Below are 17107 nucleotides of genomic sequence, written 5' to 3'. Positions count from 1 at the left end.
TGACAACCTAATTAATGTTTACAACCTTTCCCTTTTCATTGCAGTTTGTGGCATTTTGTAAATCCACTTTGTTTTGGAGATTAGACCTATACCGTTTGCACAATGGATAGATTTTGCACAAAAAGACATTCCCTGGAAAAGAAAGACATTCCCTGGGATGCAAAAAGGCTTAATACAATGCAAAAAGGTTTCTACATCACTCTAAGCCTTTTGAATTCAGCGACTGGTTTAGAACTAAGGATTTCTCCCTTTGTGTATCAACAGAGCAGAGAGTGGTCTCGTGGACGAAGCCACATACTGATATAGCAGTCTGGGGGAATGGTTAATGCTAATTAGCCATGTGCTATCCCTGGGGAAATGTCTGCAGCTCCTAATTTTGGTTGAGTGAAACATTTACTCTAGGAGAAAAAGTGATTGCCATAAAATCACAGAAGTCACTTATTCAAGGGAATACTCATGGTGCAGGTAAGTTCAGCAAAGATTTGTGTGTGTGTGTGTGTGTGCGTGTGTGCGTGCGTGTGTGCGTGTGTGTGTGTGTGTGTGTGTTACGTGCTTTTTTGTCTTCTCTATTCACGTTACCTGTATTTCTTAAAGTATTCTACAGTACACTCATTTCAGCAAACATTTTTAAGTGTCTGATCTAGTTCATGGATTTATTTTTGTCAGCATTTTGTCTCTAATGTTGAGTAAAATTAGCCACATACCTAGTGTCTCTGTGCTTTCTTGAACTGATTTTTGGAATTTATAAATGTTAAACATGAATCTTTCTGTGGCTTATCATAATTTGTAAGTTTGGATTCAGCTTCATGTTATTTAAATGGCTCAGTGGCTAGTATGTCAAGCACATCCTGCACTTTTTCATCTGCACTGTCAGATGTTTAGCATTGGCTCTCCAATAGCATTTATTGCAGTTATATAATTTTCAAATCTTTGAGTGCTTATGCCACTTTGGACATAATGAATGTTGAATAACATTTTTGTTTACAATTGAAGAAACTTTATTAATATTTCAGTACATTTTATCTGACTGTTACTTTTCAGATTTGACTTGTAGCTGTATGGGCAGACACCTTTAATCTCAATGTTGCAATAATATGCAACACAGTATGTCACAAGATACCTTTCTGATAATAACATGTAACTTTGTATCTGGGCATGCCTGGACTGCCTGTATGTATTTTATTTGAGTATTCTCCAGAGAAAAAATAAGCTTCTTTGTGTGAGTGGGAGCTTTGAAAGGAAACAATTGACTGACCTCTCTACAGAATGTCTCTCATTCTACATTAACATTACTTCTAAAAATTAAATGTGTACTCATTTCTGACATATAGGCACATTACCAGCATTTACTAATGAATAAAAATAAAAAGCTTTTTTCAAAAACTGAAAAGATAGTATCTTATGAAGTGACTTCAAGGGTTATGTTAGGGTCTCTGTCTCTTCGATCATAATTATGTTTTTATGTGCTCAAGACATGACTGCCTAGAAATTTACCTTGACAATGAAGTTTAAGAGGTAAATTATTTTGGCATCCAGGTTGAGAATACATAATAATGGGTTATGATGAGTAAGACCTGATCATAACTCTTTTGTGGTGCATGGACTTTTATCTACTCCATATACTACCAGTTGCAAAAGAAAAAAAAATGTTTTACAGATTTGAAAACCACTAAAGCACTTAGTGAGTGCTGTCACATAGACAGCACATATGGAAAAAATCAAGACAGTTTTTTATATACTGTTGTAAATTAGGCAAATAAGATACTTATAACAGTGCTGGGGGATGCAACAATTGTTACACACCTCTCAAACTGCTGTTACAGCTGAGTCTCTTGCTAGAGAAACATTCAATAGGTTTGTTATTTTTCCGATTTTGGTGTACAGTCATGGCACTCCAGGCATTGCATTTATTTTACAGTGGAGTTCAGATTGGTAACAAAAATCCAACCATTGTTAACATTTCAGACTTCATTCAGTGTTCCGGGACTGGAACATTGCATTGTATTCAATGGAACAACAAGTGACCAATAGGTTATAGAATCTGAGAGAAGCTGTACCAGAGTCTGAAGACCTTCATAAATACCAGTAAGGAGCTACAGTGTAAGTCTGATTTCTAACTCTGATCATCGGCCTCTGGCTCAAGCAGTTCACATTTAGACCAATTATTTTGCTTGATTTAAAATGCTGTTCCTTCACAAAGCTGTAGTGAATCATTCTTGAATTCTACAGGCACGTTGCACTGGTCACTAAGTGCATGTAATTTGAAGACTTGGTCATACGTCTGTACATGTTTAGGAAGCTCTGTGACCAGTAATAACACTTCTGGACATCCAGTTAGTTTCATGAAAAGGTCATTATATTTACGAAGGTATCTGAGAATTTTACACCAAAATGGTCATGGATGTCTGCATAAATGACATTTTGCTTTTAATGTGATTATCATGCATATCAAAAACAAGAGGACAAGGATAAGACATTATATGTAGAAAAACACAATTTCAAATTAATATATTTTTTATACAATAAAACAAGAGTTACAATGAAGCAATTAAACATTACTGCCAATGAAAGTAACTGTATGACAAAGGTAAATTTTAAAAATGTTGATAGAAATTAAGGAAATGTCATATAAGGGTCCATATCTCAATGTATTTACCCTTTAGACCAGATGATCAGATGATGTGGGCTTTGCTGCAATGCCAGGTACTTACATTTAGTGTCACAGCTGAGCTGTATGTCAGGACACAGTACTGATGAGGTGGTATAATAAAGCTACTGACCAAGCAATCAGCTGCCTACTCTGATAATATTTTTAGACAGACTAAAAGGTGCCACCAAGCTTCTCAATTTTCATTTAAATTTGTCAATAAACATGTATTAGTGTGCTAAGGTGCATTTTCAGGTTATCTTAATGAAGAGGTAACTTAGCAGTGAAAGCATAATCAGTCTTGTTTATTATTTACTGCATGAACCTCACTTCTTAGTCAACATACTTACAAATGGTGCATAATTGTATCACAAACAGCACAGGAAATATAGAACAGGAAAATGCAGATAATTATTAGTGGTTAAATACCTAATAACAGGTTTATAATATACCGGCTTCATAACACCACGGAGTCTACATCCCTCTCAGGCAAATTAGTCTTTGAATGAATTAACATTAATGTAGACATGTTTTCTCAAGTCTAGCCTTCATCTGTTTCCTCAGCCTCAGGGGAATATTTAACTCTGAACATCTGTCTCCAAGCTCTCATTATTCTGGCTTGTTCTCATGGTTCACTTTTCCTCCATCCTGTGATTTGTAATGTCTCTCTCTCTCTTTCTCTCGGTCTCTCTGTTTAGTCACATCTATTTCCTTTCACTTTGACTTTCATGTCATGTCATGTGGTTTACGTTCATCTGCTTTAGTCAGTTATGCAATGTTATATTCTGTTCAATAGCTCACATTGTATGTATTTACACGTACTTTGCATAGTCTAGCAATAAAAATAAATTTGATGCTTTCATAAATATTAGAGAACCAAATAAAATGTGTATTGATTTTTCTGTGGAACATATCTATAAATATCTATATATATATATATATATACATACACACATACATACATATATACACATATACAAACATAATACATATTTAGTCACTACAGCTGTCGTTACAAGCAACTGTATACATAGTGGAATGTAACTGATCAATAATGCATCTCATCAATTAATCCTTTCAAAATTTTAAGTCTAATACAAGACCTGATGAATAAAATATAGATATTTTGGAACTGGGGCTAATAAATCTCTGCCTAAATAATCACTACATTTGAATGTGTTTTTGATTCTGTAGCAGTAAATGGTCCTCTAGGGTGGCCACGGTGGTGCAGCGGATATTGTTGTCACCTCACAGCAAGAGGTTCTCTGGTTCGATCCTTGGCTGGGGTGCCCTCTGTGTGGAGTCTGCATGTCCTCCCTGTGGTCGCGTGGGTTTCCTCCGGGTGCTCCGGTTTCCTCCCACATCCCAAAGACATGCTGCAGGTGGATTGGACACTCTAAATTGCCCCTAGGTGTGAGTGCAGGTGTGTTGTGTGCCTTCTGTGGAAGGTTGGGCATCGGGCTGCCAACTCGGCATTGTAAAATTCCACTGCCAGTCATGAGCGGACAGGTGATCCACTGTGGCGACCCCTAACTGGGAAAAGCCGAAAGAAGAAGAAGCAGTAAATGGTCCTCTCTGTCAAATTGCACATGTATGCTTTATCTTGCATGTATATCTTTGATGCCATATGTAGCCTGTGCTGCATCTATGTTACAAGATTGAATGCTTAGGTGATTGAACACCTAAACATCGACCTTATAATATCAAGCCCAAAAATGATGAACAGCACAGGAAAACACATCAGATGGCCATGTAAAAAAAAAAAAAAAAACCCCAACTAAATATACCAACATCAAGATCGCTCTACAGTAGACAAAATTGGCAAAATCCTGTGACCGGACAAGAGAAATCTTTCCCTGCATTAAATCGTCCATTCACTGTTTTTTGCTTTCGATATTACAAGTTCGATGTTTAGGTGTTTGATCACCTAAGAATTTGATCTTGTAATATAGACCCGGCTGTGCTTTAGATAATTACACACTAGATATTTAAATCACCAAAATGCAATGAAAAGGAGCCAGCATCCATAGGAGAAGGAACACTATGTTGGATGAAAAGCAGTGGCCCTGGCACCCATAGGAGTTGAGCACTATGTTGGATGATAAGCAGTGGCCCTGGTGCCCATAGGAGGCAGGGCGCTATGTTGAATGATGAGCAGTGGCCCTGGCACCCATAGGAGAAGGAACACTATGTTGGATGATAAGCAGTGGTCCAGGCATCCATAGGAGGCTGAGCACTATGTTGGATGAAAATCAGTGGCCCTGGCACCCATAGGAGGTGGAGCACTATGTTGGATGATAAGCAGTGGCCCTGGTACCCATAGGAGTTGGAGCACTATGTTGGATGATAAGCAGTGGCCCTGGCACCCATAGGAGGCAAACCACTATGCTGAATTATAAGCAGTGGTCCAGGCACCCATAGGAGAAGGAGCACTATGCTGGATGATAAGCAGTGGCCCAGGCACCCATAGGAGGCAGGGCACTATGCTGGATGATAGGCAGTGGCCCTGGCACCCATAGGAAAAGGAACACTATGTTGGATGATAAGCAGTGGCCCTGGCACCCATAGGAGGCGGAGCACTATGTTGGATGATAGGCAGTGGCCCAGACACCCATAGGAGAAGGAGTACAATGTTGGATGATAATCAATGGCCCAGATGCCCATAGGAGGTGGGGCACTATGTTGGATGATAAGCAGTGGCCCTGGTGCCCATAGGAGGCATGGCGCTATGTTGGATGATAAGCAGTGGCCCTGGCACCCATAGGAGTAGGAACACTATGCTGGATGATAAGCAGTGGCCCAGGCACCCATAGGAGAAGGAACACTATGTTGGATAATAAGCAGTGGCCCTGGCACCCATAGGAGGTGGAGCACTATGTTGGATGATAAGCAGTAGCCCAGACACCAATAGAAGAAGAAGTACAATGTTGGATGATAAGCAATGGCCCAGATGCCCATAGGAGGCGGGGCACTATGTTGGATGATAAGCAGTGGCCCTGGTGCCCATAGGAAGCAGGGCGCTATGTTGGATGATAAGCAGTGGCCCTGGCACCCATAGGAGAAGGAACACTATGTTGGATAATAAGCAGTGGCCACTAAGTTTGCTTTTTACAACACTTATTCTGCTCACCTTAAGGCTGACACATTTCAGTATCCAAACCAAGGGCATTTGTTACTTAATTCTAACATTTTACATGAGGCTTTATAACCTTAGTGAGTGCAAACACTGTATATTCACTTGAGTAACAAAATTAAGATCCAGTGTTGTGGAATTTTAGATCTATTGTTTTGTGTCTTCACATAAAGTATTACACTTTTCTGCAATACATGTAGAAGTGTTAGAAAGTATCTTTGTGGCTAAAATGTCAAAATATTTTCTATACTTCTTCCATATTGTAGGACACAGTTGCTCAAATATGGATCCCCCCAAAATAAATAAACAAATAACAGGGGGTACTTCTGCTCACCATTTCTGAAACTAGATGAACCTAGAGACAAGTTGTTTTTCTGTTTATTTGGGTTATCCAAAAAACACTCTTAGATATACAAAGAAAATCACTGCATTTGACATTAATGTCATTATGCAGACAGCATTATTTTCCATCACTGCTACCGCTATTATATTTATGCTGTTCGACTTATGAGAGCCATCTGTGATTTCTACAGTAACATCGTACAATTATCCCTAAGGGTGATGCATTTTATTCTGAGGGGTTATATATGGGAGGAATTCATGCTCAAGGCTGCTAAAATAGCCTGCATATAACATGAGGCCTCTTTCACGATTTGCTTCCTGCTTGCACTTAAATAAGTTTCATGGTGCTCAGTCAATTGAAACTGACTAAAACAGTTACTTAAACCAAAGCTTAAGTAAATTTCTGCTGCAGTGTTGAGAACATGCACAGGTTTCTGAATTTTATCCTTATATGATGATCTGACTGGTTATAGGCGTTTGGCCTATACAATATTTAGGGTGATTGTTGAATTTCTTATATACTTGACTTTGAAATCATTATATTTAATAGATGCAATTAATAATGAAAACTTAAATTTCAAAGCACTTGTTGCACTCTGCAGTTTTGATTGTTTAGTTCAATAATGACTTCACTTCAAAAAATAACTTGATTGTCTTTCACTAATTGTAAGGACTAGCATGTGAAGACTAACAAATATATTCTAATTTCACAGGGTATAGTATCACAAGGTATCTGGGTCACTGCTTCTGAGAATGGGCTTTGCCCAATTGGACTAGCTCAGTCAACAAAGACAAACAAACAAATAAATACATAAACAATTAAATAAATAAACAATTAAACAAATAAATAAATAAATAAAACAAATAAATAAATAAATGAAGTTATAGTCTGTTGCTGAAGCCTTTTGGTTGCTATATTGTGCTCCTTCTTCAGAGCGGGTCTGTTATTGACAGGAGTGCTGAAAGCAGAAAGTGACTGTATGATGTTTAAAATTTGCCCTTGGACTGAAGCAAATTTACTTTTGCCTTTGGTATCAGTGATCTTACTGGCTAGTTATTTTTATTTCTTTCTAGAACTGCAATAAATTGCCACTAGAGCTTGTTCCATGTTCCTTAAACAGACTACTTTTGCAGAGTTTGTTCCTATTTTAGCTAATGTTCCAACTTGTACATAGATTTAATTCTATTATTCCCTAGTAGAATTTATTTTCAGTCATTCCATGCTTGGGTTATTTCCTTGATTAAGTTCCTTGTGTTGTTAATAATCCAGGGGCATTTTGCCCTCAAGAACATCTTTACTTAGAGGAAAGAGAGTGTTCTGTGCACCTTGGCTGGAAAGTGGTATCTAGTCTAGACTTCCTAGAAGTTCACAAAGCCTATATTATTTAGATTCTAGTATTGATTTGTTACGGTTGTTGTTTTTTAGTCATGTAGTCAAATCTGAAGCGTTTGTGATCTCAAGGACTTTAGTGCTCTAGATCCATCTATCAAGAACCATTTTTACTCTAGATCAATTTATCAAGAACCATTTTTTATGTTGCTGCAGATTTGTGTTCATTACTTCAGTAATGCTGTCCATCTCCATTCACCTCTGCTTCCTTCTGTTGTCTTCTGTCTTTCCAAACCTCAGTAACGTATCTAGTGACTCCAGTCTTTGCCTTATGTAGCCAAAGCCTTGGGCACACAGTTATGCTTATAGACCAGCTCTCACAGCCATATATTACTACAAGGGAAACCATAGCTTTGGGTATAGATATCCCTGTTGACAATGTCAAGTCTTAGCTCTTTAAAATCTTATTCAGTTGTGTGATAGTTTTCCTTCCAAAGCATCTTTCAATTTCACAGCTGCATAATCACTATCTATGGAGATTTTTAAACACAAGAAAATAAAAGTTGTCATTGCCATGGTTCTTTCTAAAATATCTTCAAAAAATGATAAACATAGATAATATAAGTTTATTTTTTGATGTTGAGCAGCACGCCAGCTTTAGCGTTTTCTGCTTTCACCTTCATCGACTCACTGTTCAACTTTTCCTTATTTTCAGCCATTACAATGGTATCATCTGCATATCTAAGAGTATTAATATTTGTCCCAGCAATCTTTATTCCAGCATCTGATTTGTCTAACCAAGCACTTTGCATTATATGATCAGCAGGACTGGTGTTAGCATTTTGGCCCCCAGCAAATGTCAAGTTGCGGGCCCCCTTGGCACTTCCAGTATAATTATCATCCTGTCAGTGCCACACGTCCTAAGAAACCTTTTAGTTTGTGCTGCAAACTTTTAGGAGTAGTATGCACAGGCAGACCTGTAGCTACAAGCTCTTACATTACAACATGCCTGTATACCACACTTTGTTGACCTGTCTAACAAAAGGACACTTACAGTTACTGGCATTTAGTTGTAACAATGATACATTAAAACAACTCTATGTACAGGTCTGTAATTAAATGAAGCGATGACTAGGCCTACTGTTTCCACACCCCCCACACACCCTCCAGCCCTCTCCTCTGATCCCCCCTCCCTTTTGGGCTCCCCATACCATGCGCATTACTTTTTTCTTCCTTTTCTCACATTTTGCCTTACTCTCAGCTTTGTCAAGAAGCCATAACATTTTATACTCTGAAGTGCATTTTAATTTTTTTTTCTTTTTGCACAACCTTTTCATCCAATAATGGCTTGAGCAGAAATTATGATTAAGGAAAGAAATCCACTGTTCAACTTTAGTTTTCCTTGCATCCTTTCAGCACATCTTTCCTGACCAAGACAGCACAATAATAACCATTTAGGAAATTCATAGGTTCATAGGTTCATAGGTTCATACTAGGCTATCTGCCCTAGGGCATTTATAAGCCTAGCCCAGAGTTTTGTGGCTTTCACCACCCCTTTAGTTTGAAGGATATTATACCCATTATTTTGCTGTGCCTCTGTCAAGCAGTGACACTGAGGTTATCCCTTTGGGTATACCTGCGATCTCCCATCCATTGGTCAAGATTTCTCTTGAACAAAGCCAGCGAGGTGCTCTGCCTCACATATACCGGGATTTTGTTCCACAGCATGGGGAGTCTCTGGGTAATGAATCTGTCCCTCCAGCATGTCCTATTAATAGCCGTGTTGAGGTTTAAGTTTCTTGCTCTTGTAGTTCTGATGGATTTAGATTTTTTGAGGTGAAGCATGTTCATTAATTCCGGGTTGGACATGGCCTTGTATGTCAGGCACAGGTCACCTCTGAGCAGACAGTAAGCGACTGAATAGAGCTGGAGTTCCTTCAGTCGGGCAGCATAAGACATATTTTTGAGACCCTTTATCCTTTTGGTGAGGAACTTTTGGGGCCTTTCCAATTGCTGCAGGTGTCTGGTCAGATACATTCCGAATGGGGCATTGTACTCAATCATTGGTCTGATGAGTGATGAGTACAGGGGAACGATGACCTCCCTTGATCTAGATGTGAATCCCTTCGTGATCAGGTGGGCAATGTAGAAGGTCTTCCTAACTACTTTAGCAACGTGTGTGTCAAACGAAAGGTTACTGTCAACCTGGGTCCCCAGATCCCTGATAACCTCTTCTGTGCTTAGTGGATTGCCACCTATATGGTAACTAGGGGTAACCTTGTTTTTCCCGAAGGGTATGACTATGCATTTTTTGGCGTTTAACTTTAGGCCATGGCTCTGGCACCAGTTATCCATTTCTATGAGACCCTTCTGAAGGATTTCTGTGTCAGATGGGTTTTCAACTATGGTGCCCAGTTTGCAGTCATCTGCAAACTTTGTCAGCCATAATCCTCCTGTGTTTGCTTGTACTTCTGAAAAGTAGATGCCGAACAAGAGTGGGCCCAGGACTGATCCCTTTGGGACACCACTTGTGACAGGCTTGGAGTCTGACATGGCGCCAGCAACTCTGACCCTGTGGGTTCTGTCACTTAGCCAGTTTGCAACCCATCTTGTGATGTATGGGTTTACATTTAAGCTGGTGAGTTTTTCAATGATTCCCGAGTGAGGTATTGTGTCGAAAGCCTTTGCCAGGTCAAGGTAGGCTGTGTGGACTGCCTTGCCCTCGTCAATGGCCTTGGTGACAGTTTCAAAAAAGTCAACCAAGTTTAAAAGGCATGATCTGCCCTTGACAAAGCCAAACTGGGTTGGATCCAAAGTCTGCAAGTCCCCTATGTCTCTATTTATGAGTTCCATTATGATCCTCTCCATAGCTTTGCAGACCAGGCTTGTCAAGCTGATGGGACGGTAGTTTCCAGGGTCAGTGGAGGCACCTCCTTTGTGAAGTGGGACCACCGTTGCCGTACGCCACTCCTTGGGTACGTATCCTGAGGTGAGGCTAAGATTAAACAGCTGCCCTAACTGCGGGTTTAATTCCTCATTGAGTTCGTGGAGCACACAACCGGGGACACCATCTGGTCCCATGGATGCTGTGTTTTTTGCCTTGGAGAGAGCAGTTCTCACCTGAGCATTTGAGATGTTTGGGGGGCTACAATCCTCTGGTATAGATATTTCTCCTTCGGATTTGCACTGAACCTGTCAGCCAGTATGTTGGCAATGTCTGTAGGTTCAGTGATTTTTACATAATTTTGAACTAATTCTGAGCATATCTGGGAGTCTCCTCCCAGGTTTCTAACGTAGCTAAAAAAGGCCTTATGATTGTCTTTTGAGTCCTTAGCGATTTTTTTCTCAAAATTTGCCTTGGATGATTTTATGAGAGATCTTAGTTTTTTACTTATAGTGATCAAGGGTGTCTTCCCTTTTACGGATTTTGCTCTATCTTGTAGTAGCTTCTTCCTTTTGTTGTAGAGCTTGTTTATGGCTGGGGTCCACCAGACTAGACGCTTGCCTTTGGTACAAAGAGTCTTTGTTTTGTTTGGGATTGCCTGATCCATGCAGTCCTGGAGGTGCTGGTAGAAGGCATTTGTAAGTGATTCAGCGGTTTGAGTAATGGTTTCCGCTGGCTCGGGGGCCTTGAAAGAGACCACACCAGACTTTAGAAGTGTGAAGTCGGCTTTTGGGAAGTTTTTCACTGTGGTCTTTTTTATCTGGGGTGGGGGCGGGATGTGGACTTCCAGTGAGATTAGTTTATGATCTGATCTCACCAATGATGGGTATACTTCTGGTGTTGAACATTGTGACCCCATGTTCGTGATGATGAGATCTAGTATGTTTTCTCCTCTTGTGAGGATGGTGACTAGTTGTTCCATGGCATTTGAGTTTATGAACTCTAGGAACCTTTGGGCTAGAGTGTTGTGGCTTGAGTAGTGATCCCGGTCTATATTTGGATAGTTGAAATCACCCAGTATGATATCATATATCTCAAGTGACTGTTGATTTCCTCACCCCTAACCTTAACGTCATCCCCATGTATATGTGTCTGATGTGTGACTGTGAGAATGATTTCAGTAATATATTCTAATTTGTTTCTCCTAGACAGTACACCACCCCTACACAAGCTATAGTAACCTTTGTTTTACACCTCTGAAGTCTGTGAAAAAAGTAAATAAACAATAACCACACTGTCCTCAGCTCAAACACAAGCTATAATGACCATGTGTACATGTCTAAGGTTTGACTGTGATGAAAATTAAAGTTGTAATAACCACACAATCGCCAGAACCCCATAACCTACAGCAGCTTTCTGTACACACACATTTGAGCAGGGTTGGTTTTAGAATGGGTGTGGTTGAAACCAGGTGCTATTAGCTTTATCCTAAAAGGGTCATATCTCAGCATTGTTCAGGTTAAACAGCTCAGTCAGAAAATTGATACATTTTTTGTTCTCATTTTTCTTCAATCAGCAATAGCTTTTGTGGGGGTCCCCACAGAGTCAAGGTTGATTAAGGGAGGCCCCAGTATCCATTTATACAGTCTGGTGAGTGGGGGCCACTAGACTCCAAGAAGATCTAAGTGTCTGAATGATCTGTGATATATTTTATGTCTTACTTTTGAAATATAATTACTTGTTAGGTACATTTTTTACTGATACCCAGAAGAATAATGTCTGTGTCCTGGCATTATTGGGTGCATGCAGAGATAAAAATCAGTGATATTTTTACCCACATATGCAAACACACACAAGCATAAGCCATACCAGTACTAGTTTTGTACTTATTTCAGCAAATAACAATATATTGTGCAACACTGGTACTGTCATACCAGATCAGTGACTGTTATTTATGAGTTGTTAGGCAGCAGCAGGGGTAAGTCACTTATTTACCTCACTGAGGAGTAATTCATCCCCGTCACGGTCCCTGATTTCACACACTTTCCCAGATTCTGTTTATACGTCTGCTTTCTTCTTCATAAAAAGTTTGATTTGCTGGTAAATCATTCAGGATTACAAACAATCAATCCACACATCTGAGTTTTATACTTATTGTCCAAAAATACATGTTGATGCAAAAGGTGTTATTCTATTAATTTTTTAAGCGAATTAGAGTAATATTTAAAATGTAGTCCTGATTCTGAGCTTTTATACTATTATATTTGGGAGTGCACTGAATTAAGCAAAGGAATTGAGAGTTATAGTATTTGGTGTTCTGTTTGTATTTATAAAACTTCCTGAAAGAGAAAATCATCTTTGATGATCGGAAGTATCATCTCTTCTTAAAATCCAAAGTTTGCACTGAGATCAGTCACTCTGGGCTGCTGACCTCTCTAGTGCTTACCTTGGTCACTCTGGGCTGCTGACCTCTCTAGTGCTTACCTTGGTCACTCTGGGTTGCTGACCTCTCTAGTACTTGCCTTGGTCACTCTGGGCTGCTGCTCTCTCTAGTACTTACCTTGGTCACTCTGGGCTGCTGATACCGCTAGTACTTACCTTGGTCACTCTGGGCTGCTGATCTCTCTAGTACTTACCTTAGTCACTCTGGGCTGCTGATCCCTCTAGTACTTACCTTGGTCACTCTGGGCTGCTGACCTCTCTAGTGCTAACTTTGCTCATGTTCATTATCAGCTTCATCCTAACAGGGTCATAATTCAGCCCTGTTCAGGTTAAAGAGCATAATTAGGAAATTAATAAATTTTTTCTTCCTCATTTTTCCCCAGTCAGCAGCAGCTTTTGTGGGGCCCCCACGCAGTCAAGGATGATTAATGGGGCCCCTGTAGCCACAGGTTTTGCAGGAACCTAAAGCTGGCTATGTAGTTAGTTTTAGTGGTGAACATGTCCAACAGCAGGATTTAACTAAGCCGGGGGCACTATGTCAGTGGTAAGGTATTTAATGGAATTCTGTTGCCTGTTACTTGACAAAACACTGTTATACAACCAGAAATATCTTTGAATTTTAAAGGAGATATAAATAAGAGTTATTATCCATGTGGTTTATTAAGTATACAAGAATGCTACTAGCTTTTGTTGGTTTGACCGATATGTTACAAAATATCAGGATAAGATTACTTGCTGTGGCTGGGGTCTCCAGGGAACAGGGGGCTCCCAGCGACCGCAGAGTTTGCTGGTGCCTAAAGCCAGCTATGATGATCGGCATATATACATTTAATAAGTAGAATGGCAACATGCAGCTTTATCATAGGTTCATAGGTTCATAGGTTCATACTAGGCTATCTGCCCTAGGGCATTTATAAGCCTAGCCAGAGTGTGTGTGGCTTTCACCACCCCTTAGGATGAGAATACTATACTCATTAGTTTGCTGTGCCTCTGTCCAGCAGTGACACAGAGATGATTCCCGGGGTAAACCTACGATCTCCCAACCACTCATCAAGATTTCTCTTGAACAGATTCAGTGAGGGGCTCTGCCTCACATGGACTGGGATTCTGTTCCATAGTGTAGGGAGTCTCTGGGTGATGAATCTGTCCCTTCAGCACATCCTATTTATATCCGTGTTGAGGTTTAAGTCTCTTGCTCTCGTGGCTTTGGTGGATTTGGATTTTTTGAGGTGGAGCATGTCCATTAATTCCGGGTTGGACATGGCCTTGTATGTCAGGCACAGATCACCTCTGAGCAGACGGTATGCGACTGAATAGAGCTGGAGTTTCTTCAGTCGGGCAGCGTATGACATATGTTTGAGCCCCTTTATCCTTTTGGTGAGGAACTTTTGGGGTCTTTCCAACTGCTGCAGGTGTCGGGTAAGGTACATTCCGAATGGGGCGTTGTACTCAATCATTGGTCTGATAAGTGAAGAGTACAGGGGTACAATAACCTCTCCTGATCTGGATGTGAACCCCTTCATGATCAGGTGGGCAATGTAGAAGGTCCTCCTAACCACTTTGGCAATGTGAGTGTCAAAAGAGAGGTTACTGTCAACTTGGGTCCCCAGGTCCCTGATAACTACTTCCGTGTTTAATGGATTACCACCTATGTGGTAATTAGGGGTTACCTTGTTTTTCCCAAAGGGTATGACTATACATTTTTTGGCATTTAGCCTAAGGCCATGGCTCTGGCACCAGTCATCCATTTCTATGAGACCTCTCTGGAGGATGTCTGTGTCTGATGGAGTGTCAATTATGGTGCCCAGTTTGCAGTCATCTGCAAATTTTTTTAGCCACAATCCCCCTATGTTTGCCTGCACTTCAGAAAAATAAATGCCGAACAAGAGGGGGCCCAAGACTGAGCCCTGTGGGACACCGCTCGTGACCGGCTTAGAGTCTGACATGACACCAGCAACTCTAACCCTGAGGGTTCTGTCCTTGAGCCAGTTTGCAACCCATCTTGTGACATATGGGTTTACATCTAAGCTGGTGAGCTTTTCTATGATGCCCGAGTGGGGTATTGTGTCGAACGCTTTTGCTAGGTCAAGGTAGGCTGTATGAACTGCCTTACCTTCATCAATGGCCTTAGTGACTGTTTCGAAAAAATCGGCCAAGTTCAAGAGGCAGGATCTGCCCTTGACAAAGCCAAATTGGGTAGGATCCAGTGTCTGTAGGTCCCCAATGTCTTTATTTATGAGTTCCATTATGATCCTCTCTATAGCCTTGCAGACAAGGCTCGTCAAGCTTATGGGGCAGTAATTTCCAGGGTCCGTAGAAGCACCGCCTTTGTGGAGTGGGACCACAGTTGCCGTACGCCATTCTTTGGGTACGTATCCTGTAGTAAGGCTAAGATTAAACAGCAGCCTTATGTGTGGGTTTAGTTCCTCATTGAGTTCATGTAGCACACAGCTGGGGACACCGTTCGGTCCCATTGATGCTGTGTTTTTTGCTTTAGAGAGAGCAGCTCTCATCTGGGCATCTGAGATGTTTGGGAGGCTAGACTCTGGTGGGATAGATATTTCTCCTTTTGGGGGGGGGGGGATTTGCACTGAACCTGTCTGCCAGTATGTTGGCAATGTCTGTGGGTTCAGTGATTTTTGTATCATTTTGGACTAATTCTGAGCATATATGGGAGTTTCCACCTAGGTTTCTAACATAGCTAAAGAAGGCCTTATGATTGTCTTTTGTGCCTTTAGCGATTTTTCTCTCAAAGTTGGCCTTGGATGATTTTATGAGTGATCATAGTTTTTTGCTAGTATTGATCAGAGATGCCTTCCCTTTTAGGGATTTTGCTCTGTCATGTAGCAGCTTTCTCCTCTTGTTGTAGAGTTTGCTTATGGCTGGGGTCCACCAGACCAGGCACCTGCCTTTGGTGGAAAGGGTCTTGATTTTATTAGGGATTGCTTGATCCATACATTCCTGGAGGTGCTCGTCGAAGGCATTTGTAAGGGTTTCAGCAGCATGGTTTGTGGTTTCCACTGGCTCGGGGGCCTTGAAGGATACCACTCCAGTCTTAAGAAGTGTGAAGTTTGCTTTTGAGAAGTTCTTCACTGTGGTCTTTTTTGCTGGGGTTGGGGGCGGGATGTGGATCTCCAGTGAGATTAATTTATGGTCTGATCTCACCAATGAGGGATATACTTCCGGTGTGGAGCATTTTGTCCCCATGTTTGTGATGATCAGGTCTAGTATATTTTCTCCTCTTGTGGGAATGGTGACTAGTTGTTCAATAGCATTTGAGTTTATGAACTCCAGGAACCTTTGGGCTAGGGTGTTGGGGCTTGAGTAATGTTCCCAGTCTATGTTTGGGTAGTTGAAGTCACCCAATATGATGGTGTTTGGAGAGACATTCATACTCTCCAGTGTCTTCAGGAAGGCTGTGTGGGTTTCCTGAGTTTGAGAGGGTGGTCTGTAGCATGCTACAAACTGTAGGTCAGTTTTACCTATGGTTAATTGCACCTGGATGGTCTCCAATGCTTCGTGCATTGCCACTAACCTGGAGGTGTGGGTATCCTTTATGAATATGGATACTCCCCCTCCTTTTGTGGTTCGGTCTGGATTTTGGGGCCGGAACACATGATATGAGGTATACCTGATAGTGCTGGGGTGCTCTCAGGAGCCTTGAACCAGGTTTCAGTCACAGCACAGACATCAATGTTCTCCATACTGAGGAGGGCTTCGAGGGCATGCATCTTGAGGTTTAGACTTCTGGCATTGAGCAGTATTACCCTTAGTTTTTTTTCCAATTTTGTTTTCTAGGGTGGTAGGTTTAGAATTTGAGCCTTGCCTAAAAAAGGCACTATGGGGGTGGCAAGAGCCTTTGCCAATATCCGGAAGCCCAGGGGTGACAGGTGCAAGCCGTCCCTTGTGAAGCAGCGTGGCCTGTCAAGCATGTCATCCCAGGCAGACAGACATTGGATCCCCTTAGAATGACACCAGTAATTAAGCCAATTATTAAAGCTGATCATTTTGTCTCTGTATTGTGGCATCATTCTTGGTGAGGGTAGGATACTGCTCAGGGTCAGGGTCATACCGGCCTGGGCTACATAATCTGAGAGCTCCTCTATGTCTCTTTTCATGTAGTCCAGGGAGGTACGTCTCAGGTCGTTCACACCGGCATGGACAATGACTGAGTCATACTTTTACTTGCTGTGGAGTGACCTGAGTGCTTGTGTTATGTGGCGGATTCTAGCGCCCGACAGGCAGCTTACTGTGATCTTTTCCTTGTTCAGTCTGGTGAGTGGGACGTCAGTGTGTCTGACTATGGAGTCACCTATAACAAGTGTGTCT

This window comes from Protopterus annectens, chromosome 17.part0 (assembly GCF_019279795.1).
Source record: "Protopterus annectens isolate FY-2018-M chromosome 17.part0, PAN1.0, whole genome shotgun sequence".
In the NCBI taxonomy this organism is placed as follows: Eukaryota; Metazoa; Chordata; order Ceratodontiformes; family Protopteridae; genus Protopterus; species Protopterus annectens.
The sequence above is the reverse complement of the archived record's forward strand: the minus strand, read 5'-3'. Positions refer to the sequence as shown.